This window comes from Rattus norvegicus, chromosome 6 (assembly GCF_021556685.1).
Source record: "Rattus norvegicus strain SHRSP/BbbUtx chromosome 6, alternate assembly SHRSP_T2T, whole genome shotgun sequence".
NCBI classification, from domain to species: Eukaryota; Metazoa; Chordata; class Mammalia; order Rodentia; family Muridae; genus Rattus; species Rattus norvegicus.
This window is the reverse complement of record NC_141539.1, coordinates 134702806-134730028: the sequence shown is the minus strand read 5'-3', so window position 1 is coordinate 134730028 and position 27223 is coordinate 134702806. Positions and strand designations below refer to the sequence as shown.

Sequence of the window (27223 nt, the reverse complement as noted above, 5' to 3'; positions counted from 1 at the left end):
TCAACTCACATCATCAGCCCATACGCATGTTGGTCCATGCCTTCACCGTGAACAAGCACGCTGTAAGACCGCATGGCCACAAGCCTAACTCCCTAAGCAGCAGCCACCATCTGTCACAGGTGTTCAATTCAATTTTTGAAAATTAAGGAAAGAGCTGTTTTGTTCTTGTACTTCATTCATACTAAATTGAATTAACTTGGGTTCAGAGAAGATTAGCATCATCACAGACCGTAGGGCATGCTGATACCCAGTTATCTTCTGTGATGACCCAATAGAAACCTTGTAACAAAAGGGCACACACTGGGAGCTTTATGCTTACCTTCCATGATATTCTCTCTCTCCAGAGGGCAGAGGCCTTCATGATTAGTTCTGATCGACTGTGGTACAGCTTCCTGCAGAACAGAAAGAGGACATTTTCATACGGTAATGCCTAAGTGCAGGGATGGATTGATGTAAATACAGCACACATATATGAAAATAAAAACATTTAAAGACATATTAGGTTCCCAGGAAATTAAAATAGAATTTTAAACCAAAAGAGAAAAAAAATGGATAAACTGTTAACTTATTTAAAGAAATACTATTATGTCCCCATGGGTTTTTTTTCTTCATTATTTATTTTTATCCTTGTTCATTTACTCTTTACGATGATAAACTCACTATTTTTACACATGTAAGACACTGGCAAAGATAACACAACCACGGGCACATTGCTCACTGCCAAGGTGACAGAGACTCTGTAACGTTGCGATGGTGTCTAGTGAGCACTTAGTGATCCTTCATGGTAATGATGGGCTATTTGCCATATGATAAAATGAGTTCTGAACTCACAAAGAGCCCAGAGTAATGCTCTCCTCTAGCCATCGGTAGCTATGGACCCCTGGAAACAGAACAAAGCCTGATAGTCCACTTATCATCCCTTCCACACGCTGTCAGTGTTCATCCAGTGAAACATGAGCTAGGAGTTAGAGTGTGGCTTCCTCTGTCATACTTATCTCTCATGGACTCATTTCTAATAAACCCAAACCAGGGAGCCATGCACAGCTCTCAAGACCTTTCTCCATATTTTCTCCCCCGAGAGAGCACTGAGATTCCTCTTGTGTCAGAAGTGCATGAGCCAGACATCCTTTGTAGTCTACAACTCCTACACTACCAGCACCACCCTCAGGAGCTCAGGCTGCTCCTGTGCTCTTCACTCACGTCTTTGTGCTTTTATTGACCATGTGGCTGCATTGTTCATCTACTATAAACAATCACATAAGAATCACAAAAACTTATGATCCTTGGATGACACTAACACCTTTCTGCATAACTCCTATTATAACAATAGCTCTACTCTGATTTAACCTCAGTGCTATATACAGACACAGATCGAGGTAACAATGGTTTATATTAAGCCAATTTTTACAGTAGGTCAAAGTGTCTTCTCAATGATTCTAAGTCACACTTTAAAAATCGATTTCTGTGAATGGCTTAAAAAAAAAAAACCAACTCCAAAGATGTGAAAGTTAGGAAAAGAAAGAAAAAATTCAAGTGTGTTGAGTGTACAAAAATATTTTAAAAGTAAATAATTACATAAAAAAACAATACCAAGACCACAATCTTAACTGACACTACTCACAGAGCTCTTCACACTCAGGATATGAGATCCACCCACAGGTCTGACCAAAGAAAAATGGGCCAGCACAACTCTGTTCTTTCAGGAATACAGAGTGAAGGAGATCATTACCAAGAGTCAGCCTCATTTGCATTGGTCTCTGCATCCAATCTTTCATTAGTCGGTCATTTAGGCAATTTGGGATGGCTTTTATTTGATCCTCTTGTTTAAACAAACAGTATCAGTGGTGGCACAAATACAGACTCTGTCACTGGTCTTCCACCTCATGCATAGCACTGATTTTATTGTCTAGAAATGTTATTCTTATAGTTGAATAAGGTTAATTTCTATCCATTAGTAACTATATAATTGGTTACTGGCTCTTTCCTTGAACTGCTTGTAGCGTTAGCTTCAAAATGCATTTTAACAAGAGCAAAAATGAAACCCACTCTCCCTGGTCCCTATCTACAATATGACTCGAGAGGTGGTGATGGCGCACTTCATCTATGGAGGATCTAAGCTCCAGATGTATACAAATTCGTTGCTCAGATGACACAGAGTCTTGATGAACCTAGGATGAACACTGGTCTCTTTTCATTACTACCCTGTTTAGTTATTAACTCATTAATTCACCATTGACAACTTTTAAGTCGTACGGATCACAGAAACCTAAGATCTTCGGGTCTGTCATTGGATAACTACCTTTGCTAGAATCAGTTGTAGACTTATTCTCACTATCACAGAGCTCATCTTTCCACATATGTGCCTGCGTGTTTTTCCTGTCCATCACACATTAGAAACTGGTCTGCTGCCATCAAATAATGACATAGAATAATATCACAACATAGATAGGATATTTGAAAACAGCTTTAAAAAATTATACAAACAAAGACGAACATGTTGTGTAATACGTACCATGGCCTCCAGGTGTGGATAAGGAATTCTCCTTCCATTAGTCTACTCTTAGAGGCAAAGAACAGAATCCATGACAAGAAGATGCTAGTTTTCTTCATCATTGACTATTGCATTCACCTTTCATTAACAATCATTAATTGAGAGAGTGCTTAGAAAAAAATGAAAAATTTTGAACTCCCTCTTAGCACAAGAGTAGAAAAGTTCAATATTTTGTACAGTTGCCATCACCATAGTCGAACAATACCAGCAATACTCATTTAAATAGCTACCGATGGTATTTTTGCTTTGTCATACATTTTAATTTTGACATCGCCAAATTTATGTTTTTAGTTTGTTTACTATTTCTTACAATGGTTTAATTATAAAAGAGTAGTAAAGTGCATAAAAACAAACTCTAAAACGTAATGTCAAGAGGATCATATGAAACAAAGAATGTGCTGCTCATCTTTGGGGTTGAACATGAGGATTCCACATATGGATTCATTCATGATGCCCACATCGGAGTCATCATTGATCAAAGTCTAGTCTTTATTTCTTCATTCATCTGTCTGTTGAGTAAGCTATCATCTCCCTTCCAATGTCAGCTCCATGACTTGCATAAGGTGAAGAAGTGCCCCTCTACTCCTAATTTGCATACAGAGCTACTACAGCATTGGTTTATCTATTAATCAACTATCTTCCACTTTTTATGTTTGCCTTATTAGTAGAGCATTTTGAATCAGCTCCTTACAAGCCACTGGCAAAATGCTGGCCACTTGTTAGGGGTATTATATACTTTGTAATAGTACAGTGATTACCGTAAGCAAACCACTTAAACAAAACTAAGAATGTTGGGTTCATAAGAACAACAATGCCAACCAACCAGAGCTTCCAGGGGCTAAACCACTACTGAAAGACTATACATGGACTGACCCAGGGCTCCAACTGCATATGTAGCAGAGAAAGGCCTTGTTGGGGCACCAGTGGAAGGGGAAGCCCTTGGGTCTGCCAAGGTTGGACCTCCAGTGCAAGGGAATTTGGGGGGTCAGTAAAGGGGATGGATGGGGGAATACCCGTATGGGAGAGGAGGAGGGAATGGGGGCTTATGGTCAGGAAACCAGAAAAGGGAATAGCATTTGAAATGTAAGTAAAGAAATATATCTAATAAAAAAATAAAGAAAAAAAAAAAAGAAGCAGGGTAAGGGGGGATGGGACAGGGAGGTTTCAGAGGGGAAACCAGGAAAGGGGATAACATTTGATATGTAAATAAATAAAATATTCAATTTAAAAAAAAAAGAATGCTGGTTTCAACTCACATTCAACATGAACTTCTTGGTAAAGTGCAGAGCCCTTGATGATGGCAGACTCGTTCCTTCACTCGGAGACAAATATGACACAGAATGTGAGGCAAGTATGATATTCTCACTATTCATTCTAGCTTTGTAACTTTTTGACTTAGAAAATCACTAATTTGAGTCTTTTATAAGAAGATAAATAATTTCAAACTAGCTACTGTAACATTTGGAATACTCCCTTAATAATATTGTCTATACATCATTAACCACAGAGGTAAGAGGAGTCACTTTCTCTTTAGATTTTTACATTCACTGTATATTCATAATTCTCTTACCACCTCATCTGTTTTTATGAATGGACAATGCCTAACTATAGTCATTGTTTTTATTTATATGTTTATTTATTCCCACATTGACCAATCATGAAAATGTATAAACACAAAACCCCAAAAGAGCTATACTGTTCTTTTTCTGCTACATTTCTGGTAACTAGCTATGCGATCATTTCAAACACTGACAGGGGGCTATGCAACCTTTGTGATGTTCATCAGAGTATGTAAGTATGTTCGTTGTACATACTCATACTCTACGAGCAGTAGTCATTGGTTCAAGGTTGACCACCTATTTCACTGATTTATACCTTGCCTATTCAGAGATAGAAAAAAGTGCAAAGTCCTATGATTTATGAAATGCCAAGAACACACTTGATATTCCTAATTTATATTGAGAGCATTCTTTTACTGAGAGTAATTGATTCAGGTTTTCATAACTGTATAATCAATAAAAGACTTAATATGCATCCATGATCAATCAACGAGATACAGTTGGTTGCCACTAACTATGTACTTTTAAATGATGTATTGAATACTGTTTGTTTGTTTCAACTTTTGTTTTTCGAGACAGGGTGTCTCTGTGTAGCTCTATCTGTCCTGGAATTTGTTTTGGAGCTCAGACTGGCCTTGAACTTAGAGATCTGCCTCTAGAGGCCTCTACCTATAACAGGCTGGTACTAAAGGCAGGCACTAATATACCTTTCTGCAAAAGGCACTGAGTATTCTTAAGTAAATCATTCAATACCAAAATTTGAATCTTTTTTTTTTAACTTCAGCAAAACAATTCAGATTCAGAATCAGAGCAGCAGAAAGAGGCCACAATCATGCAGGATGCTCCCGTCACACAGTGTGTCCATTCTATGGGCTACTGAACAGAGAAGATGACAAAATCAAGGCTCTCCCTGTAATGGCTTACACTGCGCACCTACCACTGGCCACTAGGCCAGCTAATTTTTGGAGTATATTTAATGTTCTGATTGCTTAAAGAGATGGAATTTTCAAACATCCTCAGAATGAAGACATTGTAATTTACATTATAAATGTCATCATGGGCAAAAAAAAACCCCTTTTTAAGGTGGCACAGTATTCTGTGCACACTAATCTATTTCTTGGCTCTCTTCATATTTTGGAGAATTGGATAATGCTTTACCCATTTCCTCTCCACTTATTTGTAAGACTGATTGCTACATTCTTGTATTGATACAATTATGAAAATGGAATGGAATTTATAAGAACACTGGAAAATGAACCTATTATATGGTCCTGTAGTCTTTCTACAAGAACACTTGAAATGAAAAGAATGGATTATATTCCTTCTTCAGTAGTTCTCAAAGTTCCAGACATGTAGTCAGCCATGTGACTCATGTTTCACAGTGATCATTTTCAATCATGGCTGTTTCTTTCTTTTTCCAATCACTCCTCTTCTATTGTCTGATAATTAGTTCAATAATCAGCTAATAATAATTTGAGCACCTATTATTCCAACAATTCTATAAAACCTCACTCCTAATCTCTGGGGAATTGTTCTGATCTTAATTAATCATCCTCAGAGTTTCATAAATAATTTGACAACTTCCATTCGTGTTTGTGGCTCTCATTGGTATGGAGCACCCATTCTTAATGCCATGTTGTATTTCGCAGTCACACATTTAGTTCCACTAAGCAAACCGCCAAACCTGAAAAAATAGTTCAAGCCATTACTCACAGTGGTCTGCCCAGCAGCTTCCACAATGTCAGCAGAGCTCCTAGCCATGGAGGGCATTGAGTCAGTGAGGAGCTAAGGAACGAAAAGCAGACATGATAAAGGCAAAATTTACACATTGATATTGACCTCTGATCACAATCTTCACTTACGCTGCCCTAGGTAATCCTTTGTGCACAGAGAGTATCTATTTAATTAGCTCTTAAATAAATATGGCGAGCTTAGCAATGATTCAGACATTCAAATAACTATGCTTTAGGTTGTAACTTTCACTGTTGGCTGAAAAGCGGATATGCATAATCCTATTTGACCTAAAAAGTATTTCTTGTTCATCATGTATTTTTATAATTGGACCATACCTAATCTTATTTATCTTTATTTGTAGATGGATTGATTCTTGCATCATCCAACTTTAAGAAGAGCAGGAAATGCATATTTATGAATGAGAACCAGAGTCACTTCTCCTTCTATTGTTGACACCTGGACTTTATGGTGGACCTCAGAGACTTAGTCACTATTTGTAGCTCAAATGTGCCACGAGTGGCCATCATCAATCCAAGACTAGTCCTATTTGTCTCCACTAATTCCTATATCATGTCCATGAATGAATCATTCTATAAAAACCTACTTTAAACACATATGCATAAAATTTATACTAACTCCATATATGTAATCTGTTACCCTTGACCTAGTGTGAATATGTTCCACCCCTTAGTAACAAAGGGACTAACCTTCTACAAACCATCAAAACTATGAGAAGAAGTTTGGGCAGATCGCACATCATCACAAGCAACTGATGGGGTGGAAGCCATTGAAGATGAATAGATTTCTTGGGAAAGTCCATTCTAAGGAACACAGAGCAAAGCAGAGGACAAAGCAATGACACCATTGCTACCAATCTTCATGTAGCCACTTATCTTCTCTATTGAATCTTGGTTTTCAGACTCATAGTCATCATGGATGATTCAAATGCCACCGTTTGTCATCATCAACCAAGATTAGCTCTCTGTCTCCTTAATTATTTTTACGTTCCCTATTAATTACTTAGTTATAAACCCTATGATTAGTAACTCCTACTGACGAAAAAACTGAATCTGAGTCTAGTAATTCGTAATCTGGAAATGGGATTTTTATAATATGTCCATCATATAACAATTCACTCTAGTTAACATAGTTGAATTACTCATGGACAATGTCATGTAGTCGCCCTATCTATCACTGGTACTCAAATGGTCATCTCTACCTACACTATACACTGCTTAACCACTACATTAAAACACTCAAACCAAGACAAGGAGAATCCGGTAACTCACACTCGTCTTCCTCGCCTCCTCGACAGGGTGCAAATGGAGCCCTTGACCCTTGGACGATCTTCTAATCACACGGTCCATCTTGAGTACAGAAAAGAGGGAGGAGAAGAGGAAGGGAGGGAAGGGGAGGGAGGAGGAGAGGAGAGAAGAGGATAATGAAATAGTTACAGAGAAGGCAGCAAAGGACAGAGCACTGGAACTCATATCTGTCTCAGGCTCTATCTACACAGATGGATAAACATGTCAGTACGCGAGAGCACCAGCTCTGAGGAAAGTGTACTTAGAAAAACATTTCTTGCTTTCTCTTTGATGATTATCTGTCATCTGAATCATTCATGCAAGCCACCATAATTTAAAAATATTTATACTATTGTCTTCTAAGATGAGTATCTTTAAACTTCCAGCAAAGCAAGAAAATAGCATCTGGTATTGACATTAGTTTCTCTATACACAAAAGGGCTTGGATGCCACTTTCTCCTCTTTGGATTCCATATTCTCAGTTACTAAGGGGAGTGTGTTTGTTTGTTTGTTTTGCCTTGATACTCGTGTTCATAAGTGAATAGAATTTCAATCGTTTATCTTCATGATTTTCTATATTTGTTCACTATTCAAGAAATTAAGAGCAGATCTGCTACAGGATGGACCCAGGGACGGGCACACGTATACCATCCTGGATTCATATCCTTGCATTCACCATCAACCCACTCTGGCTCTACACACTTTTATGTTGGGTCTTGATTGAATCATTAATTCACAAATAAAAATGGAAAGAATATTTCTTTCCCCAAGCACTGACACAGACTGAAAGCCACTCCTCTCTACTGAACCACTTTACCTCCTTCAGTGAGGAGTCCATGTTTATCAAACATGGTCAACTCAATGTCCTATTTCACATTAAGTTTGTAGGTGTCATTGGTTATATTTCCACTGATACACTGTAATTAAAACTTATTTTCATTGAATATATTCATTTGTGTTTATAAGCATGCATGCCAAGGGCATGTGCATGGAGGAAAGGGTATAATGTCTAGGAATCAGTTCTCTCTTTCTACCTTACCAGCTCTGTATTAGATACTTTTCAATAATGAAGTAACCAACTTTCAACAGACCACATAAAAAAGCAGGGATAGTAACTAGTACTCACACTGCCCCAAGCTCAACGCAGAGATGCAAACGTTCCACTGGTGACCATGAAGAATGCAGAAATCACCCCTGGAGCACACATTCTGAGGAGTACAGAACAGAATGCAAAGGAAAGGAAAGATGTCATTCTCCTTCAAGGACCTTTGCTTCTCTATCTGTCTATTGGATTGGACTTCTGAGCTTCAAGCAAATGTTATTCATCATCTCTCTCATACCTTGGTAACTATCATCACTGGTCCAGATGTGACTTGACCGTTCCTCGTTCCCATAGATACCGTTTACTGCCTAAGCCAATAATTCACTAGGAAAACTCATGATATACAAATATTCAACAGGAGCAAAGCTCTCTGATATATTCAGGTTGGTGCTCACAACGATATGTAAACACATGTGCTACCCAGATATTGTACTTATTCAGTATACAAGCCCATCTTCACCCCTGACAAGGTCAGGGTGGGCTTAGAAGATTCTACTTCATGCTATATAAAAATACAATGATGCTAACCAAAATATGGGCAAAATGTATGGCTTTTACCAATGCTTACCTTGATGCGGTCCTTAAACACAGGGAATTCTGAAACCAGCTCCAGACCCTGTGTGGGGAGCAACAGACAAAACACAAACAAGAAGTTGAAAAAATGACTTTTAAAAGCAGATAAAAGAGCAATGGTTTTCAATTTTGACTTACACAGTGATATATCTAATTCTTCACTAAATAATGAGGAATTCTTTACTATCCAGAACATAAACATCAGCTATAAGATGTAATGTTTGCATTATCATTAGTAAAAGAAGAAATGGTAAGGAACTGTTCTATATGGATCTGACTCAGGACAGGGTGGTAAGAACTCACGTCACCATATTTTCCTTACCCCTTCCCCCAGGCGGAAGCGCTGACTCATATGACGTTGCTACTTTACTGATTGATGAGCACTAACTATTTGCAGAATGTGTGCTGTGAAAGAATCATGAATGACTCATGGCCCTGAATACATGTTGCACTTTCTCAACGTTATCATGGACAGTCTAAGTCGGGTATGGGAACATTTGAGTGTGGCTTAACATTTAGAAGAACTTAGTGGTTATTAATAGGAATGATAATATTAATACGAAATATGATATGCATAGGTAGTGATATGCTAAACATGATTATTATCATAAATAACATAAATGTACCAGGGGAAAAAAACTAACCTAAAATGGAAATGATACATTTAATATGAAATAGAAAAAAAATGAAAACCTACGTGAAAGCATTTGGTTTTGCATTCTGAAGTTAAAACTAATGCTATATTATTAATCTTACACACGCCACATATGAAGAACTCTGCCATATTACTACGTGGTTTTACCATGCCCTGCACAAAATGACACTAAAGTGAATACTAGTTGTAGTGGTGTTGAAGGGACATCAGAGGAGGTATCTATAACATAAAATGTCTGCAAACATAAACCGATCAGCTTTATGGGAAAACGAGAAGCAGAAAAAAAAGGAAAGACATGATGAAAAGTCCTATTATCAGACCAAAAATTCCGTCGACTCACGAGACTCATAAGCAGACTTTCATGCCATGGAACTGGGTGTACTGAGCCTTTAGAATGAACTTAGTGTAAATGTTACACTGAATCTGATCAATGGCAATCCACGTACCGAATTACACTTCACTGATTTGGTTTCACAATTGATGAACATGTGAATTTTACAACAAATATGTAAATTTTACAACAAACATGTAAATTCTTACAACAACTGACAATTAAAAGTTAAGACCTTGAACCAGGCTCCACACAAGACAGAATGCTAATTTGGGACAGGCAGGGAGGCCATGGTGGTTCTGCATCAACCAGGTCAGCCTTTCTGAAGAATAAAGGGCAATGAAGAGAGAGAAACTGCTGAGACTGTGAATCACCACTCCATGCTCTCCACAGTTGGAGAACTTAGAATCACAGACTTCGCCTGGGCTGCACCTGTACCTTTTCTTCCCAGAAAAGACTAATTTCTTGTTATTTGAAGGGAAAAAGAGGTGGGCCCAGTCTATGCCACTGCATCATGCATGGGGTCAAATGTCAGTACAACCATCTCTCAATATGTTCCTTGCAATTTCCAAGCTGTGAGTCACTCCCGATGCAAGTTTGTGGTTCTATCTACTTTAACCCAACTTTGTCTGTCTGCCAGCCGTGTTTCCTTGTTAAGGAAAACTGATCAGATTCAGGAGTGTAGAGAGCAAGAGTGATCCTGCTGTGCCTATTCATACTACAGAGGCTAGCATGGGAAGGCTGGGTTCCTCTCTCCCAGGATTGGCTTATTGCTTGGCAAGTGTGGCATCACACTGCTTGGTCCTCAAAATAGCACTAATTTAACTCTTTCTGTCTATACTCTGCTGAACCCCCATGTTGTGATTGGACCCTCCATACCTATCAGCAGGTGCCCACAGGAGGATGAGAGCTGGAGGTGTCAAGTCACCATGGGCTTGGAACTGTTGCCCTGGCATCCCAGGATCTGTACATCACTGCAAACTGGGCCATCACAGGGTCTTCTTTTGGAGGGGAGAAGGCAGAAAAAGGAAAAGGATTATTGAGTCCTGCTCCCTAAGACAGCCCAGAATTCCTCCATTTCAAGGGTGCTGTCTCCCTGACTTTCTCTCTAAGGGAGTGGGTGTGGCCTTCTCTCACATTCAGGTAGATCATCAAGCCCAGGCTGACCCAGCTCCTGGGCAGACCTCAAGCTGCCCCATCCTTGATGCTGAGTAACATGATCAAAGAGCACCCAAGCCCTCACTCCCACCACAGGTCCTTAAAGGACAGGCATCTGCCTATGGGCCTCCATCCACAGATTAGCTCTTAGCAAGGCATTGAGATTGACCTCAGATGTCTGGTTACTTGGCGTTCATGGAATATCACTCAAACGCCACCAGATCTCATCATCGGTCCCGGATGGGACCCCTGCTCTCCCTAGCCTACTGTATGGCTTCACTTCTTAGTGGGTGCTGAGGGCAGAGCTCTCACCACAGGGTCCCAGAATACTCTGGGTGAGGCTTCCCAAAGAGCAGCCATTAAAAGAAGCCAGAAATCACTGCTACCTATTGCGCTAATGCTCTAACATTCCCATGCTACTGCACTAAGGCAGAAACACTCTCCCGCCAGTACACGTACTTGTAAACTCGGGACCGAGGAAGATTAAGATGTCCTCTCTGTTAGCAGAGCTCGGGGTTGTCACAGCAAGGAAGCAAGGTTGATTCCAGATCTCAGCATGCTGGTACCATCTGTTGGGTCAGCTTTTCTAAAGGGTACAGGGCAGAGAAGGGACAGACATGGTTGAGATTCTGTGGGTACTACTCCATGACCTCTCTAGTTAAGACAAGACAGGCTTTGTCTAGGCTGCACCTATTTTTTCTGTTAGCAGGAGAAACCAATGACTTGTCATTGGCCAAGAAAAGTGGCTGGCCTCAGTCCCCTTTGTGGCATCTTGCATGGGGCCAGCACGTCGTTGCCCCATCAATCAATGCACCCACAGGAGAAGTCAAGCTATGCAGTTGCCCACCAAGGCACAGGTTATGGTCACACTTGGTTCACCCTGACTTTACCTATTGGCCCACCATGTATTCATGGCTCATGGCAATTGGTTGGCTTCTGAAGCCAAGTTGACAAGAGACCTCGATCCTGCTCTCGTGACTCAAAGTAAAGAAGCTAGTCCTCATGGAAGGACCAAGTCATGTTGTTCTGTGTCTGACCTCAGATATCTGTTCACAAGGCTGTCATCGAGAAACACTCAGACGCCACCAGATCTCATCATTGGTCCCGGGTTGGGCTCCTTCCTCTTGAGCCTTCGGGAATGGCCCACTCCTTGGCTACTGCGGCATACTCGGGAGACCACACTGTAGCAGACTTCCCTGTGCAGTGCTCTGGCATCACACTGCCTCAAGCTAGTACTACGTTAAGTCTTCCTTTACATAGTTAGCTTAACTATGTCATGTTATGATGACATTCTCCATACCTATTAGCAGGCGCACACAGGAGGATGCGAGCTGGAGCTGTCAAGTCCCCATGGGGTCTGGACGGTTGCCATGGCATCCCAGGATCTGTCCATCACTGCAACGTCAGCCATCAGCAGGGTCATCTTCATGGAGGGGAGAAGGCAGAAAAAGGAAAAGGATTATTGAGTCCTGCTACCTAAGATAGCCCAGATTCCTCCATTTCAAGGGTGCTGTCTCCCTGACTTTCTCTCTAAGGCAGTGGGTGTGGCCTTTCCTCACATTCAGTTAGGTCATCAAGCCCAGTCTGATCCAGCTCTAGAGTAGACCTCAAGCTGCCCATCCTTGATGCTGAGTAACATGATAAAAGAGCACCCAAGTCCTCACTCGCACCACAGGTCCTCAAGGGACAGGCATCGGCCTATGGGCCTCCATCCACAGATTAGCTCTTAGCAAGGCATTGGGATTCACCTCAGATGTCTGGATACTTAGCGTTCATGGAATATCACTCAAACGCCACCAGATCTCATCATCGGTCCTCGATGGGACCCCTGCTCTCCCTAGACTACTGTGTGGCTTCATTTCTTAGTGGGTGTTGAGGGCAGAGCTCAGACTATAGGGTACCAGAATACTCTGGGTGATGTTCCCCAAATGGCAGCCATTACAAGAAGCCAGAAATCACTGCTACCTATTGCGCTAATGCTCTAACATTGCCATGCTACTCCACTAAGGCAGAAACACTCTCCCGCCAGTAAACGTACTTATAACCTCAGGAGCAAGGAAGATTAAGATGTCCTCTCAGTCAGCAGAGCTTGGGGTGGTCACAGCAAGGAAGCAAGGTTGATTCCAGATCTCAGCATGCTGGTACCATCTGTTGGGTCAGCTTTTCTAAAGGGTACAGGACAGAGAAGGGACAGACATTGTTGAGCCTCTGTGGGTACTACTCCATGACCTCTCCAGTTAGACAACACAGGCTTTTCCTAGGCTGTATCTATTTTTTCTAAGCACGAGAAAACAATTTCTTGCCATTGGCCAAGAAAAATGGCTGGCCTCAGTCCACATTGTGGCATCCTGCATGGAGCCAGCACCTCATTGCCCCATCAATCAATGCACCCACAGACTACAAGCTGTGCAGTTGCCCACCAAGGCACAGGTTATGGTCACACTTGGTTCGCCCTGACTTTACCTATTGGCCCACCATGTATTCATGGCTCATGGCAATTGGTTGGCTTCTGAAGCCAAGTTGACAAGAGACCTCGATCCTGCTCTCGTGACTCAAAGTAAAGAAGCTAGTCCTCATGGAAGGACCAAGTCATGTTGTTCTGTGTCTGACCTCAGATATCTGTTCACAAGGCTGTCATTGAGAAACACTCAGACGCCACCAGATCTCATCATTGGTCCCGGGTTGGGCTCCTTCCTCTTGAGCCTTCGGGAATGGCTCACTCCTTGGCTACTGCGGCATACTCGGGAGACCACACTGTAGCAGACTTCCCTGTGCAGTGCTCTGGCATCACACTGCCTCAAGCTAGTACTAAGTTAACTCTTCCTTTACATAGTTAGCTTAAGCACCCATGTTATGATGACATTCTCCATACCTATAAGCAGGCGCACACAGGAGGATGAGAGCTGGAGATGTCAAGTCCCCATGGGCTCGGGACGGTTGCCATGGCATCCCATCACTGCAACCTTGGCCATCACAGTGTCATATTCTTGGAGGGGAGAAGGCAGAAAAAGGAAAAGGATTATTGAGTCCTGCTCACTAGGATAGCCCAGAATTCCTCCATTTCAAGGGTGCTGTCTCCCTGAATTTCTCTCTAAGGCAGTGGGTGTGGCCTTCCCTCACATTCAGGTAGACCATCAAGCCCAGTCTGACCCAGGTCTAGGGTAGGGTAGACCTCAAGGTGCCCCATCCTGGATACTGAGTAACATGATCAAAGAGCACCCGAGCCCTCACTGGCAACACAGGTCCTCAAAGGACAGGCATCTGCCTATGGGCCTCCATTCACAGATTAGCGCTTAGGAAGGCATCGGGATTGACCTCAGATGTCTGGTTACTTGGCGTTCATGGAATATCACTCAAACGCCACCAGATCTCATCATCGGTCCAGCATGGAACCCCTGCTCTCCCTAGCCGATTGTATGGCTTCACCTCTTAGTGGGTGCTGAGGGTAGAGCTCTCACCACAGGGTACCAGAATACTCTGGGTGTTGCTCCCCAAAGAGCAGCATTAAAAGAAGCCAGAAATCACTGCTACCTATTGCGCTAATGCTCTAACATTCCCATGCTACTGCACTAAGGCAGAAACACTCTCCCTCCAGTACACGTACTTATAAACTCGGGACCGAGGAAGATTAAGATGTCCTCTCTGTCAGCAGAGCTCGGGGTTGTCACAGCAAGGAAGCAAGGTTGATTCCAGATCTGAGGATGCTGGTACCATCTGTTGGGTCAGCTTTTCTAAAGGGTACAGGGCAGAGAAAGGACAGACAGTGTTGAGCCTCTGTGGGTACTACTCCATGACCTCTCTAGTTAAGACAACACAGGCTTTGTCTAGGCTGCACCTATTTTGTCTGTTAGCAGGAGAAACCAATTACTTGCCATTGGCCAAGAAAAATGGCTGGCCTCAGTGGACGTTGTGGCATCTTGCATGGGGCCAGAACGTCGTTGCCCCATCAATCAATGCACCCACAGGAGAAGTCAAGCTATGCAGTTGCCCACCAAGGCACAGGTTATGGTCACACTTGGTTCGACCTGACTTTACGTATTGGCCCACCATGTATTCATGGCTCATGGCAATTGGTTGGCTTCTGAAGCCAAGTTGACAAGAGACCTCGATCCTGCTCTCGTGACTCAAAGTAAAGAAGCTAGTCCTGAAGGAAGGACCAAGTCATGTTGCTCTGTGTCTGACCTCAGATATCTGTTCACAAGGCTGTCATCGAGAAACACTCAGACGCCACCAGATCTCATCATTGGTCCCGGGTTGGGCTCCTTCCTCTTGAGCCTTCGGGAATGGCCCACTCCTTGGCTACTGCAGCATACTCGGGAGACCACAGTGTAGCAAACTTCCCTGTGCAGTGCTCTGGCATCATACTGCCTCAAGCTAGTACTAAGTTAACTATTCCTTTACATAGTTAGCTTAACCACCCGTGTTATGATGACATTCTCCATACCTATCAGCAGGTGCCCACAGGAGGATGAGAGCTGGAGCTGTCAAGTCACCATGGGCTCTGGACGGTTGCCATGGCATCCCAGGATCTGTTCATCACTACAACCTTGGCCATCACAGGGTTTTCTTCTTGGAGGGGAGAAGGCAGAAAAAGGAAAAGGATTATTGAGTCCTGCTCCCTAAGACAGCCCAGAATTCCTCCATTTCAAGGGTGCTGTCTCCCTGACTTTCTCTCTAAGGGAGTGGGTGTGGCCCTCCCTCACATTCAGGTAGATCATCAAGGCCATTCTGACCCAGCTCATGGGCAGACCTCAAGCTGCCCCATCCTTGATGCTGAGTAACATGATCAAAGAGCACTCAAGCCCTCACTCCCACCACAGGTCCTTAAAGGACAGGCATCTGCCTATGGGCCTCCATCCACAGATTAGCTCTTAGCAAGGCATTGAGATTGACCTCAGATGTCTGGTTACTTGGCGTTCATGGAACATCACTCAAACGCCACCAGATCTCATCATCGGTCCCGGATGGGACCCCTGCTCTCCCTAGCCGATTGTATGGCTTCACTTCTTAGTGGGTGCTGAGGGCAGAGCTCTCACCACAGGGTCCCAGAATACTCTGGGTGAGGCTCCCCAAAGAGCAGCCATTAAAAGAAGCCAGAAATCACTGCTACCTATTGCGCTAATGCTCTAACATTCCCATGCTACTGCACTAAGGCAGAAACACTCTCCCGCCAGTACACGTACATATAAACTCGGGACCGAGGAAGATTAAGATGTCCTCTCTGTCAGCAGAGCTCGGGGTTGTCACAGCAAGGAAGCAAGGTTGATTCCAGATCTGAGGATGCTGGTACCATCTGTTGGGTCAGCTTTTCTAAAGGGTTCAGGACAGAGAAGGGACAGACATTGTTGAGCCTCTGTGGGTACTACTCCATGACCTCTCCAGTTAGACAACACAGGCTTCATCTAGGCTGCACCTATTTTTTCTGTTAGCAGGAGAAACCAATTACTTGCCATTGGCCAAGAAAAATGGCTGGCCTCAGTCCCCATTGTGGCATCCTGCATGGGGCCAGCACGTCGTTGCCCCATCAATCAATGCACCCACAGGAGAAGCCATCTGTGCAGTTGCCCAACAAGGAACAGGTTATGGTCACCCGTGGTTCGCCCTGACTTTACCTATTGGCCCACCATGTATTCATGGCTCATGGCAATTGCTTGGCTTCTGAAGCCAAGTTGACAAGAGACCTCGATCCTGCTCTCGTGACTCAAAGTAAAGAAGCTAGTCCTGAAGGAAGGACCAAGTCATGTTGCTCTGTGTCTGACCTCAGATATCTGTTCACAAGGCTGTCATCGAGAAACACTCAGACGCCACCAGATCTCATCATTGGTCCCGGGTTGGGCTCCTTCCTCTTGAGCCTTCGGGAATGGCTCACTCCTTGGCTACTGCGGCATACTCGGGAGACCACAGTGTAGCAAACTTCCCTGTGCAGTGCTCTGGCATCATACTGCCTCAAGCTAGTACTAAGTTAACTCTTCCTTTACATAGTTAGCTTAAGCACCCGTGTTATGATGACATTCTCCATACCTATCAGCAGGTGCCCACAGGAGGATGAGAGCTGGAGCTGTCAAGTCCCCATGGGCTCTGGACGGTTGCCATGGCATCCCAGGATCTGTCCATCACTACAACCTTGGCCATCACAGTGTCATATTCTTGGAGGGTAGAAGGCAGAAAAAGGAAAAGGATTATTGAGTCCTGCTCACTAGGATAGCCCAGAATTCCTCCATTTCAAGGGTGCTGTCTCCCTGACTTTCTCTCTAAGACAGTGGGTGTGGCCTTCCCTCACATTCAGGTAGACCATCAAGCCCAGTCTGACCCAGTTCTAGGGCAGACCTCAAGCTGCCCCATCCTTGATGCTGAGTAACATGATCAAAGAGCACCCAAGCCCTCACTGGCAACACAGGTCCTCAAAGGACAGGCATCTGCCTATGGGCCTCCATTCACAGATTAGCGCTTAGGAAGGCATTGAGATTGACCTCAGATGTCTGGATACTTGGTGTTCACGGAATATCACTCAAACGCCACCAGATCTCATCATCGGTCCCGCATGGGACCCCTGCTCTCCCTAGCCTACTGTGTGGCTTCACATCTTAGTGGGTGCTGAGGGCAGATTCTAACCACAGGACACCAGAATACTCTGGGTGATGCTCCCCAAATGGCAGCCATTAAAAGAAGCCAGAAATCACTGCTACCTATTGCGCTAATGCTCTAACATTCCCATGCTACTGCACTAAGGCAGACACTCTCCCGCCAGTACACGTACTTATAAACTCTGGACCGAGGAAGATTAAGATGTCCTCTCTGTCAGCAGAGCTCGGGGTTGTCACAGCAAGGAAGCAAGGTTGATTCCAGATCTGAGGATGATGGTACCATCTGTTGGGTCAGCTTTTCTAAAGGGTACAGGGCAGAGAAGGGACAGACACGGTTGAGGCTCTGTGGGTACTACTCCATGACCTCTCCAGGTAGACAACACAGGCTTTTCTAGGCTGCACTTATTTTTTTCTGTTAGCAGGAGAAAGAAATGTCTTGCCATTGGCCAAGAAAAATGGCTGGCCTCAGTCCACATTGTGGCATCCTGCATGGGGCCAGCACCTCATTGCCCCATCAGTCAATGCACCCAGAGCCTACAAGATGTGCAGTTGCCCACCAAGGCACAGGTTATGGTCACACTTGGTTCGCCCTGACTTTACCTATTGGCCCACCATGTATTCATGGCTCATGGCAATTGGTTGGCTTCTGAAGCCAAGTTGACAAGAGACCTCGATCCTGCTCTCGTGACTCAAAGTAAAGAAGCTAGTTCTCATGGAAGGACCAAGTCATGTTGTTCTGTGTCTGACCTCAGATATCTGTTCACAAGGCTGTCATCGAGAAACACTCAGACGCCACCAGATCTCATCATTGGTCCCGGGTTGGGCTCCTTCCTCTTGAGCCTTCGGGAATGGCTCACTCCTTGGCTACTGCGGCATACTCGGGAGACCACACTGTAGCAGACTTCCCTGTGCAGTGCTCTGGCATCACACTGCCTCAAGCTAGTACTAAGTTAACTCTTCCTTGACATAGTTAGCTTAACTATGTCATGTTATGATGACATTCTCCATACCTATAAGCAGGCGCACACAGGAGGATGCGAGCTGGAGCTGTCAAGTCCCCATGGGCTCTGGACGGTTGCCATGGCATCCCAGGATCTGTCCATCACTGCAACATCAGCCATCAGCAGGGTCATCTTCATGGAGGGGAGAAGGCAGAAAAAGGAAAAGGATTATTGAGTCCTGCTCCCTAAGATAGCCCCGAATTCCTCCATTTCAAGGGTGCTGTCTCCCTGACTTTCTCTCTAAGGCAGTGGGTGTGGCCTTTCCTCACATTCAGGTAGATCATCAAGCCCAGTCTGATCCAGCTCTAGGGTCGACCTCAAGCTGTCCCATCCTTGATGCTGAGTAACATGATCAAAGAGCACCCAAGTCCTCACTCGCACCACAGGTCCTAAAGGGACAGGCATCTTCCTATGGGCCTCCATCCACAGATTAGCTCTTAGCAAGGCATCGGGATTCACCTCAGATGTCTGGATACTTAGCGTTCATGGAATATCACTCAAACGCCACCAGATCTCATCATCGGTCCTCGATGGGACCCCTGCTCTCCCTAGACTACTGTGTGGCTTCATTTCTTTTTTTTTTTTTTTGGTTCTTTTTTTTCCGGAGCTGGGGACCGAACCCAGGGCCTTGCGCTTCCTAGGCAAGTGCTCTACCACTGAGCTAAATCCCCAACCCCGTGTGGCTTCATTTCTTAGTGGGTGTTGAGGGCAGAACTCAGACTACAGGGTACCAGAATACTCTGGGTGATGCTCCCCAAATGGCAGCCATTACAAGAAGCCAGAAATCACTGCTACCTATTGCGCTAATGCTCTAACATTCGCATGCTACTGCACTAAGGTAGAAACACTCTCCGGACAGTACACATACTTATAACCTCAGGACCGAGGAAGATTAAGATGTCCTCTCAGTCAGCAGAGCTTGGGGTGGTCACAGCAAGGAAGCAAGGTTGATTCCAGATCTCAGCATGCTGGTACCATCTGTTGGGTCAGCTTTTCTAAAGGGTACAGGGCAGAGAAGGGACAGACACTGCTGAGCCTCTGTGGGTACTACTCCATGACCTCTCTAGTTAGACAACACCGGCTTTCCCTAGGCTGTACCTATTTTTTCTAGTAGCAGGAGAAACCAATTTCTTGCCATTGGCCAAGAAAGTGGCTGACCTCTGTCTACATTGTGGCACCCTGCACGGGGCCAGCACGTCGTTGCCCCATCAGTCAGTGCACCCACAGGAGACTACAAGCTGTGCAGTTGCCCAACAAGGCACAGGTTATGGCCACACTTGGTTCACCCTGACTTTACCTATTGGCCCACCACGTATTCATGGCTCATGGCAATTGGTTGGCTTCTGAAGCCAAGTTGACAAGAGAGTTCGAACTTGCTCTTGTGACTCAAAGTAAAGAAGCTAGTTCTCATGGAAGGACCAAGTCATGTTGCTCTGTGTCTGACCTCAGATATCTGTTCACAAGGCTGTCATTGAGAAACACTCAGACGCCACCAGATCTCATCATTGGTCCCGGGTTGGGCTCCTTCCTCTTGAGCCTTCGGGAATGGCTCACTCCTTGGCTACTGCGGCATACTCGGGAGACCACACTGTAGCAGACTTCCCTGTGCAGTGCTCTGGCATCACACTGCCTCAAGCTAGTACTAAGTTAACTCTTCCTTTACTTTGCTTAACCACCCATGTTATCATAACATTCTCCATACCTATCAGCAGGTGCCCACGGGAGGATGAGAGCTGGAGCTGTCAAGTCCCCATGGGCTCGGGACGGTTGCCATGGCATCCCAGGATCTGTCCATCACTGCAACGTCAGCCATCAGCAGGGTCATCTTCATGGAGGGGAGAAGGCAGAAAGAGGAAAAGGATTATTGAGTCCTGCTCCCTAAGATAGCTCAGAATTCCTCCATTTCAAGGGTGCTGTCTCCCTGACTTTCTCTCTAAGGAAGTGGGTGTGGCCTTCCCTCACATTCAGGTAGATCATCAAGGCCATTCTGACCCAGCTGCAGGGCAGACCTCAAGCTTCCCCATCTTTGATGCTGAGTACCATGGTCAAAGAGCACCCAAGCCCTCATCTCACCACAGGTCTTCAAGGGATAGGCATCTGCCTATGGGCCTCCATCCACAGATTAGCTCTTAGCAAGGTATCGGGATTGACCTCAGATATCTGGATACTTGGCGGTCATGGAATATCACTCAAACACCACCAGATCTCATCACCGGTCCTGGTTGAGGCCCCTGCTCTCCCTAGCCTATTGTATGGTTTCACTTCATAGTGGGTGCTGAGGGCAGAGCACTGATATCAGGGTCCACAATATTCTGGGTGCTGGTGCCTAAAAAGCATCCATTAAAACAACCCAGAAATCACTACTAACTATTGTGCTAATGCTCTAGCACTCTCATTCTACCACAGGAATTCAGGAACATTTTCCTGCCACTACACATACCTATAAGCTGGTGGCCAAGGAAGATCGTGATGTCGCCTCTATGTCAGCAAGTCTCAGGGTTGTCATAGTGAAGATTTAGGTGGGTTCTGGATTTGAGCACACTTGTACCACATGTCCAGTCCATTTTTCTGAAGAATAAAGGGCAGAGAAGAAGAGATACCTTTGATGGTCTGTGGGTATCATTCTGTGCCCTCCATTGTTATGGAGCCCAGGCTCTTAAAGTTTGCCTAGGCAATAATTGTGTTTTCTCTTCCCAGGGGACACTAATTTATTTCTATTTCCCAGGAAAAAGAACAGGCTGGCCTCGGTCTCTACTATGCCATACGTCATGGGGCCTGCACTTCATTGCCAGTATCACTCAACACACCCCCTGGAGTTTTAAAGATGTGCTGCTCTGTCAGTAAGCACTGGCCATGGTACCAAGCCCTCTCCCCCAACATTGCCTATCTGCCAGCCATGTTTCCTTGTCTAATGGAAACAGGTTAAAGTCAGGGCAAAGTCCTAAAGTGTGTTACTTTTCTTAGGCCATAGGCTAGCCTAAAAATGCAGCCCAGCTGAAGTTGCTTTGTGTCTGACCTCAGATATCTGTTCACAAGGCTGTCATCGAGAAACACTCAGATGCCACCAGATCTCATCATTGGTCCTCAGTTGGGCTCCTCTCTCTTGAGCCTTTGGAAATGGCTCACTCGTGGGCTAGTGTGGTATGCTCGGGAGACCACACTGTAGAAGACTACCCTGTGCTATGGTATCTCATTGCCTAGTCCTGGAGCTAACACTAGATTAATTGGTTTTCACCATACTCTGCTTAACTTCCCGTGTTTTGGTGTTCTGATTAGTCCTTCCATACCTATCAGTAAGTGCCCACTGAACGATCAAAGCTGCAGCTGCAGCTCTGTACTGTTACCACGGCATCCCAGGATCTATCTGTCACTGCAACCCTTTGAGATCACTGGGAAATCTCTCTGGATGGTAGAAGGCAGAGAAGGAAATAGAAATATTGACACTTGGTCTCAAGGATGGCCCCCAATTCCTACATTTGAAGGGCGTTGTCTTGCAGGTTTTCTCACTATGGGAATGGGGTGACCTTCCCTCCTAGTCAAGTAGATTATTAAGTAGTCCAGGATGACCCCATTCTAATCCAGATTGTCTGCATTAGCCTTTCTTGCGAGTAATATTATTACCAAATGTCTCCTCTAGCATTTGCTACCATTCCCTTTTCGCTTTTGGAACCTTGCTTTAGCTACCAAACTTCAATTCAGCCAACTCACATCTCTCAATCTTCCTTGATAACTTTATGTAGTCCACGAACCAAAGATTCACAAGGTTTAGGCTGTATGCGTCGTGCTTATCTCTAACTTGGCAGTAAAGTCCTCAGTGTCCTTGACCTCCAACTTCTGTTCACTCGTAGTCACCAATCAGCACTGAAATGATATCGTATAATTGTACCATCTCCTTCTTTTTGGCACTTCTCTCAGTCATCTACATCCAATCTTTAATTATTCATGTGGTGAACTCATAGACCAGCAATATATTAAAATGTATGTTAATTACCCTCCAAACTCCATGTATAGTTAATGAATCATAGATTCCATCTTCAATTTTGAAAGCATTTGCTTTTAACAATCATGTTTTACAACATGAACTAATTCACCCTAACCAAGAATATAGACATTATCTATAATTCACACTCTCCCAAGTTCACACAAAATTAAAAGATTCGCATTTGATTATTTCCCTGGGAGGACGCCTCCATCTTTTATATATTTATTTACTCTTTGATTGATATTCAAGGAATTAGAAGACGAGAGAGGTGACAATGGGGTGCAGTCCTGCTGCTAGATGAACAGGGGCATGTGTCCTCTTTGACTTACAGCCTCTGTGTTCCCAATCCAGTGGGTGTATCTCTACTCTCCTGCCTTCACTTTTCTCCTTACTGGCTGTTCAGACTCACGTATTCACTGATAACAGTGGAAATCCCTACTGTGTTTCTCAAACACTGAAACAAGCCGGGAGCGCCCCTCAGACAGAGAAAAAAGCTCATGCAAATTCTCCTTCAGTGATGAATCATGGTTTTACGGGCATGGCCAATTCAATCGTCTAGTTTGTGATAATTTAATTTGTTTCATTGGTCACATTTGGCCTAATGCAATCATATTTCACATTCATTTTTATGATGCTTATTTCTCTGAGTTGAGGGAAAGAGCAGTGGAAAAAATAGGAGAACTTTAGGGGACCCTATTCTTCCTTCCAATCTGTGGTTCTAAGTCTCCAACTAGGGTAATTAGGCTTTCTCTGCTTAGCCATCTCTCTGCCCCTTACTTCTCTCTGCTAAATAATGCAAACTATCTATACCACATCAACGCTCTCAGCTTTCAGACACCAGCTCCTGTCATCTGACATGTACATGTAAGACAGCTGTCATCAACCATTCCAGGGAGAGTCCACATTACTTATTTCTACTGATTTGATTGTTTTATACTAGAGCAACATAAGATTTCCGAGTCTTGCCTTAATTAATATTTAACTGGGAATGCAAGTTCAACACAGGCATATGAGGTATAGTAATAATACCGGTGTAGGTAACCTGTTTGTTTTAGCCAAAGCTTTTCTTGACATTCGTGACCACCATTAAAGAAGCACCCGTATTACCATAGAGTAGTCTATTTGCAGAATACATCTAATCAAATAAGGATCATTGACTTATGTGTGTGCTTATCACTGCTCTAAATAAGATATCACGAGTCCATGTCAACTACAGTCATCATTAACATCGTAGATCCCTAACATGTTTTCTAAAGAGCCTCTACTCAAAGAATGCCATCATGTGTATAGCTGTGACATACACCTACAAGGACCACTAATGCACATCTCTGTTTTTTTTCCTGCTAGAACTGAATTATTCAATGACTTTCCTCAATGCCATATACTATCATACAATTGCTCTAGTGCTTCCAACAACAAATTGACATTAAATTTGGCAAGGTCACACACGTGACTTTATATGCTACGTCATATGAACTGTAAATATACCATGTGGTTAGGTTTTACACTATTCGCTAATGCAAAGGATAATCTTCAGTGCCATCAGAACCGTAAAAAAATTAATTACTATTTATATTTGTCCCAAGATCAAGAGATATATGAATGAATGGGTGAAATACGCAGAAACCCTACTACCTAGGAGTAGCAATTCTGGTAGAGAACAAAGCAGAGAATAAGAAATGAGCCCTGTTCCAGAGGTTCATGCTTACATATTTATCTTTTATTGAGCCTCAGGGTTTGAGATACATGTTAATCATTATTTAAGTCTCATACACTGACAGTTATGATCACTTATCCTGGGATAGCTCAATATCTCTTCACTCTTATTTACATTAACCTACTAGTAATGCTGTGGAAGGCAATGATTCTATCTATCTATCTATCTATCTATCTATCTATCTATCTATCTATCTACCTATCTACCTATCTACCTATCTACCTATCTATCATCTAGCTAGCTAAATTACTTGTCTTATATAGTGTATCTATCTATAATTATAGTATTGTTATACCTATCTATGTAGATAGATAGATAGATAGATAGATAGATAGATAGATAGATAGATAGATACAGATAACAAGAATACAGTATTTGGGGATAGAACCCCCACTGCCTTTAATTGACTGAGCTTGGCTTTTCATTATACCAATTACTCAGTTAAAATATTCATCATAGTCCCAAGATGAGTGCACTAGAACTTCTACGTCTGCCTATGTCTAAAACAGAAAGGAAATTGTCCAAGGAAACCAAAACAAGATCTGTGCCTATTACTTACCCTGATTTACAGGTTCCAGTGAGAGACACACCATTGAGCCCCGACCACTGAGCCCCAACCACAGAGAATTCCATCCCAGGCTCCGGTGGGAGAGCACTGGGAAGAGCACAGAACAGGGCAGATGCACATAAAGAAGATGAAAAGCAGGGAGAGCCTTCCCACAGACCTTTGGTTTTTAGCTTTGCTTTCTCAGCTGACTTATTTACTCATTCATTTAACAGTGCAAGCTCTTACTGTAACAAAAGATATGGGAACAATTTAAATTAGAAACCAATTTAACATAGCCCCACACCCAGCTGCTGAGAAAGGCTCCACCACCTGCTGTCTATACTAGCTGAGGATGAAAGTGTGGGAGTTATGACCGTTGCCCATTGTGCCTCACTGTTTGCATATCAAAGTGCCCCCAACACACTGCATATGTTTGAATTTGATTAATACATCAGTTGCTGTTTGAATTATAGTTCCACTTCTTAATTCTAATGACAAAATTAACATATATCAACACAGGTACCAAGCTCAAAGTCCTTAGGGATTCCTAAATATGTCTAGCACAGCGGCTCTCAGCTTGCCCAATGCTGTGACACTTTAATACAGCTCATTATGTTGTGGTGACCCTCAACCATAAATTATTTTGTCACAACTTCACCACTATAATTTTGCTACTATTATGAATCATAGTGTAAATATCTGATATGTGACCCCTATGTAATGGTCAAAGGTCTGTGACCCACATGTTGAGAACTGTGGGTCTCGGGGATGTCTTCCTCCAAGAAAATGAACTATCATGAATTTCTTGGGCTATTAGAGTTCAGATGTTTCAAGCAGTGAATGAGACTCACTCTCAATTGCCATCACCCCCAGTCCATGTTTTAGCGTCTTGTTTTCAAACTCGAATTTACTTTAATCTATGTTACTAATTAGAGTCAATCAATAAAATAGTTCAGTTTACAAAACTCTAAGAACGTGATGCTTGACAGGTTAACATCTGTCTGTAGAATCTTATTTTCTTGAGACTTTATCGTTTGTTAATTGGCCTCAGTGTGGCAGTGATCAATCAGGAAACACAACAACTGAGTTCACTCTCTCATGAGGCTACAGTTAACTTCTTTTTGGATGAGTAGTAGTGTCCCAAGCATGTATCTACCACATTCTCTCATCCACACATCAACCAGAGGCTACTCAGTCTGTCCCAACTTAGCCCTTTTAGATAGCACTGCAGAGAACATGGAAGGGTATAAGGAGATATATATATATATATTATATATAATATATATATGTATATACTATATATATATATATTTGAGACAAAGGCACCACAATTTTCTTTACATATTAGAGGGTTGGTTGGGTTATTAGAAACTCTGTTTGTTGAGGGCTTTTGTTTGAGAACCCTCAATGCTATTTCTATAACATTCAATTAATGTATATTCCCATCAACAACGTTCAAAGGAAACCTGATTTCTCCCCCATTGCCAGTCATTGCTACCAACAGTCTTTCTTGATAGCAGTCTTTCTTACTGGAGTGAGGGGTTTTCTTGCTTTAATTGGGTTTTCACTTTTCTGGCGATTGATCACACAGTTCATTCTTTCATAGACTACTTGGCTATCTGTATACTTTTTTTTTTTGAGGCGTGCATACTTATGTCTAATGAACGTGATTTACTGCTTTGGGTTTTGGGTATTGAATCTTGGGCTCCTTATTTAGTCTAGATCAGTTCAGTGGCTCTCACTCTGTATGCTGTGACCCCTTTGGGGGTCAAATAACTTGCTCACGGGGGCCATCTAACACTGTCAGAAAATGGAGATATTTACATTATGATTAATCACCGTAGCAAAATTACAGTTGTGGAGTAGCAATGAAAATAATTTTATGGGAGGGAGTTCACCACAACACAAGAAACTGCATAAAAGAACTGCAGCATCAGGAAGGTTAAGAACAACTGCTTTAGGTATAAGAAACATGTTAGGTTCTTTCAGCCGTAAAGGAGAATGGCATTCTATAATTTTTAGTGATTGGATGGCACTGGAGATGATCATATCGAAGGAAATAGGCCAAGCACAAAAAGACAAACACAATATGGTCTCACTCATGTGGGACACGAAAGAGTTCATCTGCAGAGAGTTGACAGTGGAGTGATAGTTACCAGATGGTAAAGTGAGAAGAGAGAAATGAAGAAAAGTCGCTAAGTTACAGTTCGATGGCCTTATGTGATGTGGAGCAACTCTAGGTGACAGTTGCTTAATATCTTGAAGGGCTTGGGAAAAGGACAGTGGGTTTGCAGGATAATGAGGAAATTATGATGAGGGAACGGATATGATGAGGGAACTGGAAACTCACACAAAGTAAGCATGTAGCGAGACACCCGCAGGCACCACTTGGTTCAAAATCATTTCTGTTTGTGCTCAGGCAGAG

At 43.3% G+C, this 27223-nt stretch overlaps 4 long non-coding RNA genes, 15 other non-coding genes and 2 pseudogenes across 19 annotated transcripts; all 21 read right to left on the bottom strand.

The window, feature by feature from the left end:
- Positions 1-6312: 6312 nt before the first annotated feature.
- Positions 6313-6378, bottom strand: Snord114-9 (small nucleolar RNA, C/D box 114-9; annotated as a pseudogene).
- A 373-nt stretch (positions 6379-6751) lies between these two features.
- Positions 6752-6816, bottom strand: LOC120093407 (small nucleolar RNA SNORD113/SNORD114 family; annotated as a pseudogene).
- A 1459-nt stretch (positions 6817-8275) lies between these two features.
- Positions 8276-10770, bottom strand: LOC148005475 (uncharacterized). Its single transcript, XR_015622605.1, has 3 exons — positions 10689-10770; positions 8819-8866; positions 8276-8356 (listed from the first exon to the last, which is right to left on the bottom strand). It is a non-coding gene; the product is annotated as an uncharacterized LOC148005475 (long non-coding RNA).
- Positions 10771-11130: 360 nt separating this feature from the next.
- Positions 11131-11205, bottom strand: LOC120093386 (small nucleolar RNA SNORD113/SNORD114 family). The gene has a single exon (XR_015623563.1). It is a non-coding gene; the product is annotated as a small nucleolar RNA SNORD113/SNORD114 family (small nucleolar RNA).
- A 221-nt stretch (positions 11206-11426) lies between these two features.
- On the bottom strand, positions 11427-15536 carry LOC102555254 (uncharacterized). Its single transcript, XR_015622602.1, has 6 exons — positions 15412-15536; positions 14572-14698; positions 13840-13953; positions 13006-13132; positions 12268-12390; positions 11427-11553 (listed from the first exon to the last, which is right to left on the bottom strand). It is a non-coding gene; the product is annotated as an uncharacterized LOC102555254 (long non-coding RNA).
- On the bottom strand, positions 11999-12073 carry LOC120093396 (small nucleolar RNA SNORD113/SNORD114 family). Its single transcript, XR_015623570.1, has one exon. It is a non-coding gene; the product is annotated as a small nucleolar RNA SNORD113/SNORD114 family (small nucleolar RNA).
- Positions 12710-12784, bottom strand: LOC120093403 (small nucleolar RNA SNORD113/SNORD114 family). Its single transcript, XR_015623572.1, has one exon. It is a non-coding gene; the product is annotated as a small nucleolar RNA SNORD113/SNORD114 family (small nucleolar RNA).
- On the bottom strand, positions 13572-13646 carry LOC120093400 (small nucleolar RNA SNORD113/SNORD114 family). Its single transcript, XR_015623575.1, has one exon. It is a non-coding gene; the product is annotated as a small nucleolar RNA SNORD113/SNORD114 family (small nucleolar RNA).
- On the bottom strand, positions 14277-14351 carry Snord113l1 (small nucleolar RNA, C/D box 113 like 1). Its single transcript, XR_015623560.1, has one exon. It is a non-coding gene; the product is annotated as a small nucleolar RNA SNORD113/SNORD114 family (small nucleolar RNA).
- Positions 15144-15218, bottom strand: LOC120093395 (small nucleolar RNA SNORD113/SNORD114 family). The gene has a single exon (XR_015623569.1). It is a non-coding gene; the product is annotated as a small nucleolar RNA SNORD113/SNORD114 family (small nucleolar RNA).
- Positions 15537-15854: 318 nt separating the features above from the next.
- LOC120093387 (small nucleolar RNA SNORD113/SNORD114 family) lies at positions 15855-15929 on the bottom strand. Its single transcript, XR_015623564.1, has one exon. It is a non-coding gene; the product is annotated as a small nucleolar RNA SNORD113/SNORD114 family (small nucleolar RNA).
- Positions 15930-16150: 221 nt separating this feature from the next.
- Positions 16151-19550, bottom strand: LOC148005474 (uncharacterized). Its single transcript, XR_015622603.1, has 5 exons — positions 19421-19550; positions 18562-18684; positions 17725-17851; positions 16989-17113; positions 16151-16277 (listed from the first exon to the last, which is right to left on the bottom strand). It is a non-coding gene; the product is annotated as an uncharacterized LOC148005474 (long non-coding RNA).
- On the bottom strand, positions 16721-16795 carry LOC120093394 (small nucleolar RNA SNORD113/SNORD114 family). Its single transcript, XR_015623568.1, has one exon. It is a non-coding gene; the product is annotated as a small nucleolar RNA SNORD113/SNORD114 family (small nucleolar RNA).
- Snord114-13 (small nucleolar RNA, C/D box 114-13) lies at positions 17432-17506 on the bottom strand. The gene has a single exon (XR_015623561.1). It is a non-coding gene; the product is annotated as a small nucleolar RNA SNORD113/SNORD114 family (small nucleolar RNA).
- Positions 18293-18367, bottom strand: LOC120093393 (small nucleolar RNA SNORD113/SNORD114 family). The gene has a single exon (XR_015623567.1). It is a non-coding gene; the product is annotated as a small nucleolar RNA SNORD113/SNORD114 family (small nucleolar RNA).
- Positions 19006-19080, bottom strand: LOC120093402 (small nucleolar RNA SNORD113/SNORD114 family). Its single transcript, XR_015623571.1, has one exon. It is a non-coding gene; the product is annotated as a small nucleolar RNA SNORD113/SNORD114 family (small nucleolar RNA).
- A 440-nt stretch (positions 19551-19990) lies between the features above and the next one.
- LOC120093399 (small nucleolar RNA SNORD113/SNORD114 family) lies at positions 19991-20065 on the bottom strand. Its single transcript, XR_015623574.1, has one exon. It is a non-coding gene; the product is annotated as a small nucleolar RNA SNORD113/SNORD114 family (small nucleolar RNA).
- Positions 20066-20254: 189 nt separating this feature from the next.
- LOC148005473 (uncharacterized) lies at positions 20255-23913 on the bottom strand. Its single transcript, XR_015622604.1, has 3 exons — positions 22261-23913; positions 20993-21120; positions 20255-20377 (listed from the first exon to the last, which is right to left on the bottom strand). It is a non-coding gene; the product is annotated as an uncharacterized LOC148005473 (long non-coding RNA).
- Positions 20698-20772, bottom strand: LOC120093385 (small nucleolar RNA SNORD113/SNORD114 family). Its single transcript, XR_015623562.1, has one exon. It is a non-coding gene; the product is annotated as a small nucleolar RNA SNORD113/SNORD114 family (small nucleolar RNA).
- Positions 21563-21637, bottom strand: LOC120093391 (small nucleolar RNA SNORD113/SNORD114 family). Its single transcript, XR_015623565.1, has one exon. It is a non-coding gene; the product is annotated as a small nucleolar RNA SNORD113/SNORD114 family (small nucleolar RNA).
- A 344-nt stretch (positions 23914-24257) lies between the features above and the next one.
- Positions 24258-24332, bottom strand: Snord114-4 (small nucleolar RNA, C/D box 114-4). Its single transcript, XR_015623579.1, has one exon. It is a non-coding gene; the product is annotated as a small nucleolar RNA SNORD113/SNORD114 family (small nucleolar RNA).
- Between the last annotated feature and the right edge of the window lie 2891 nt (positions 24333-27223).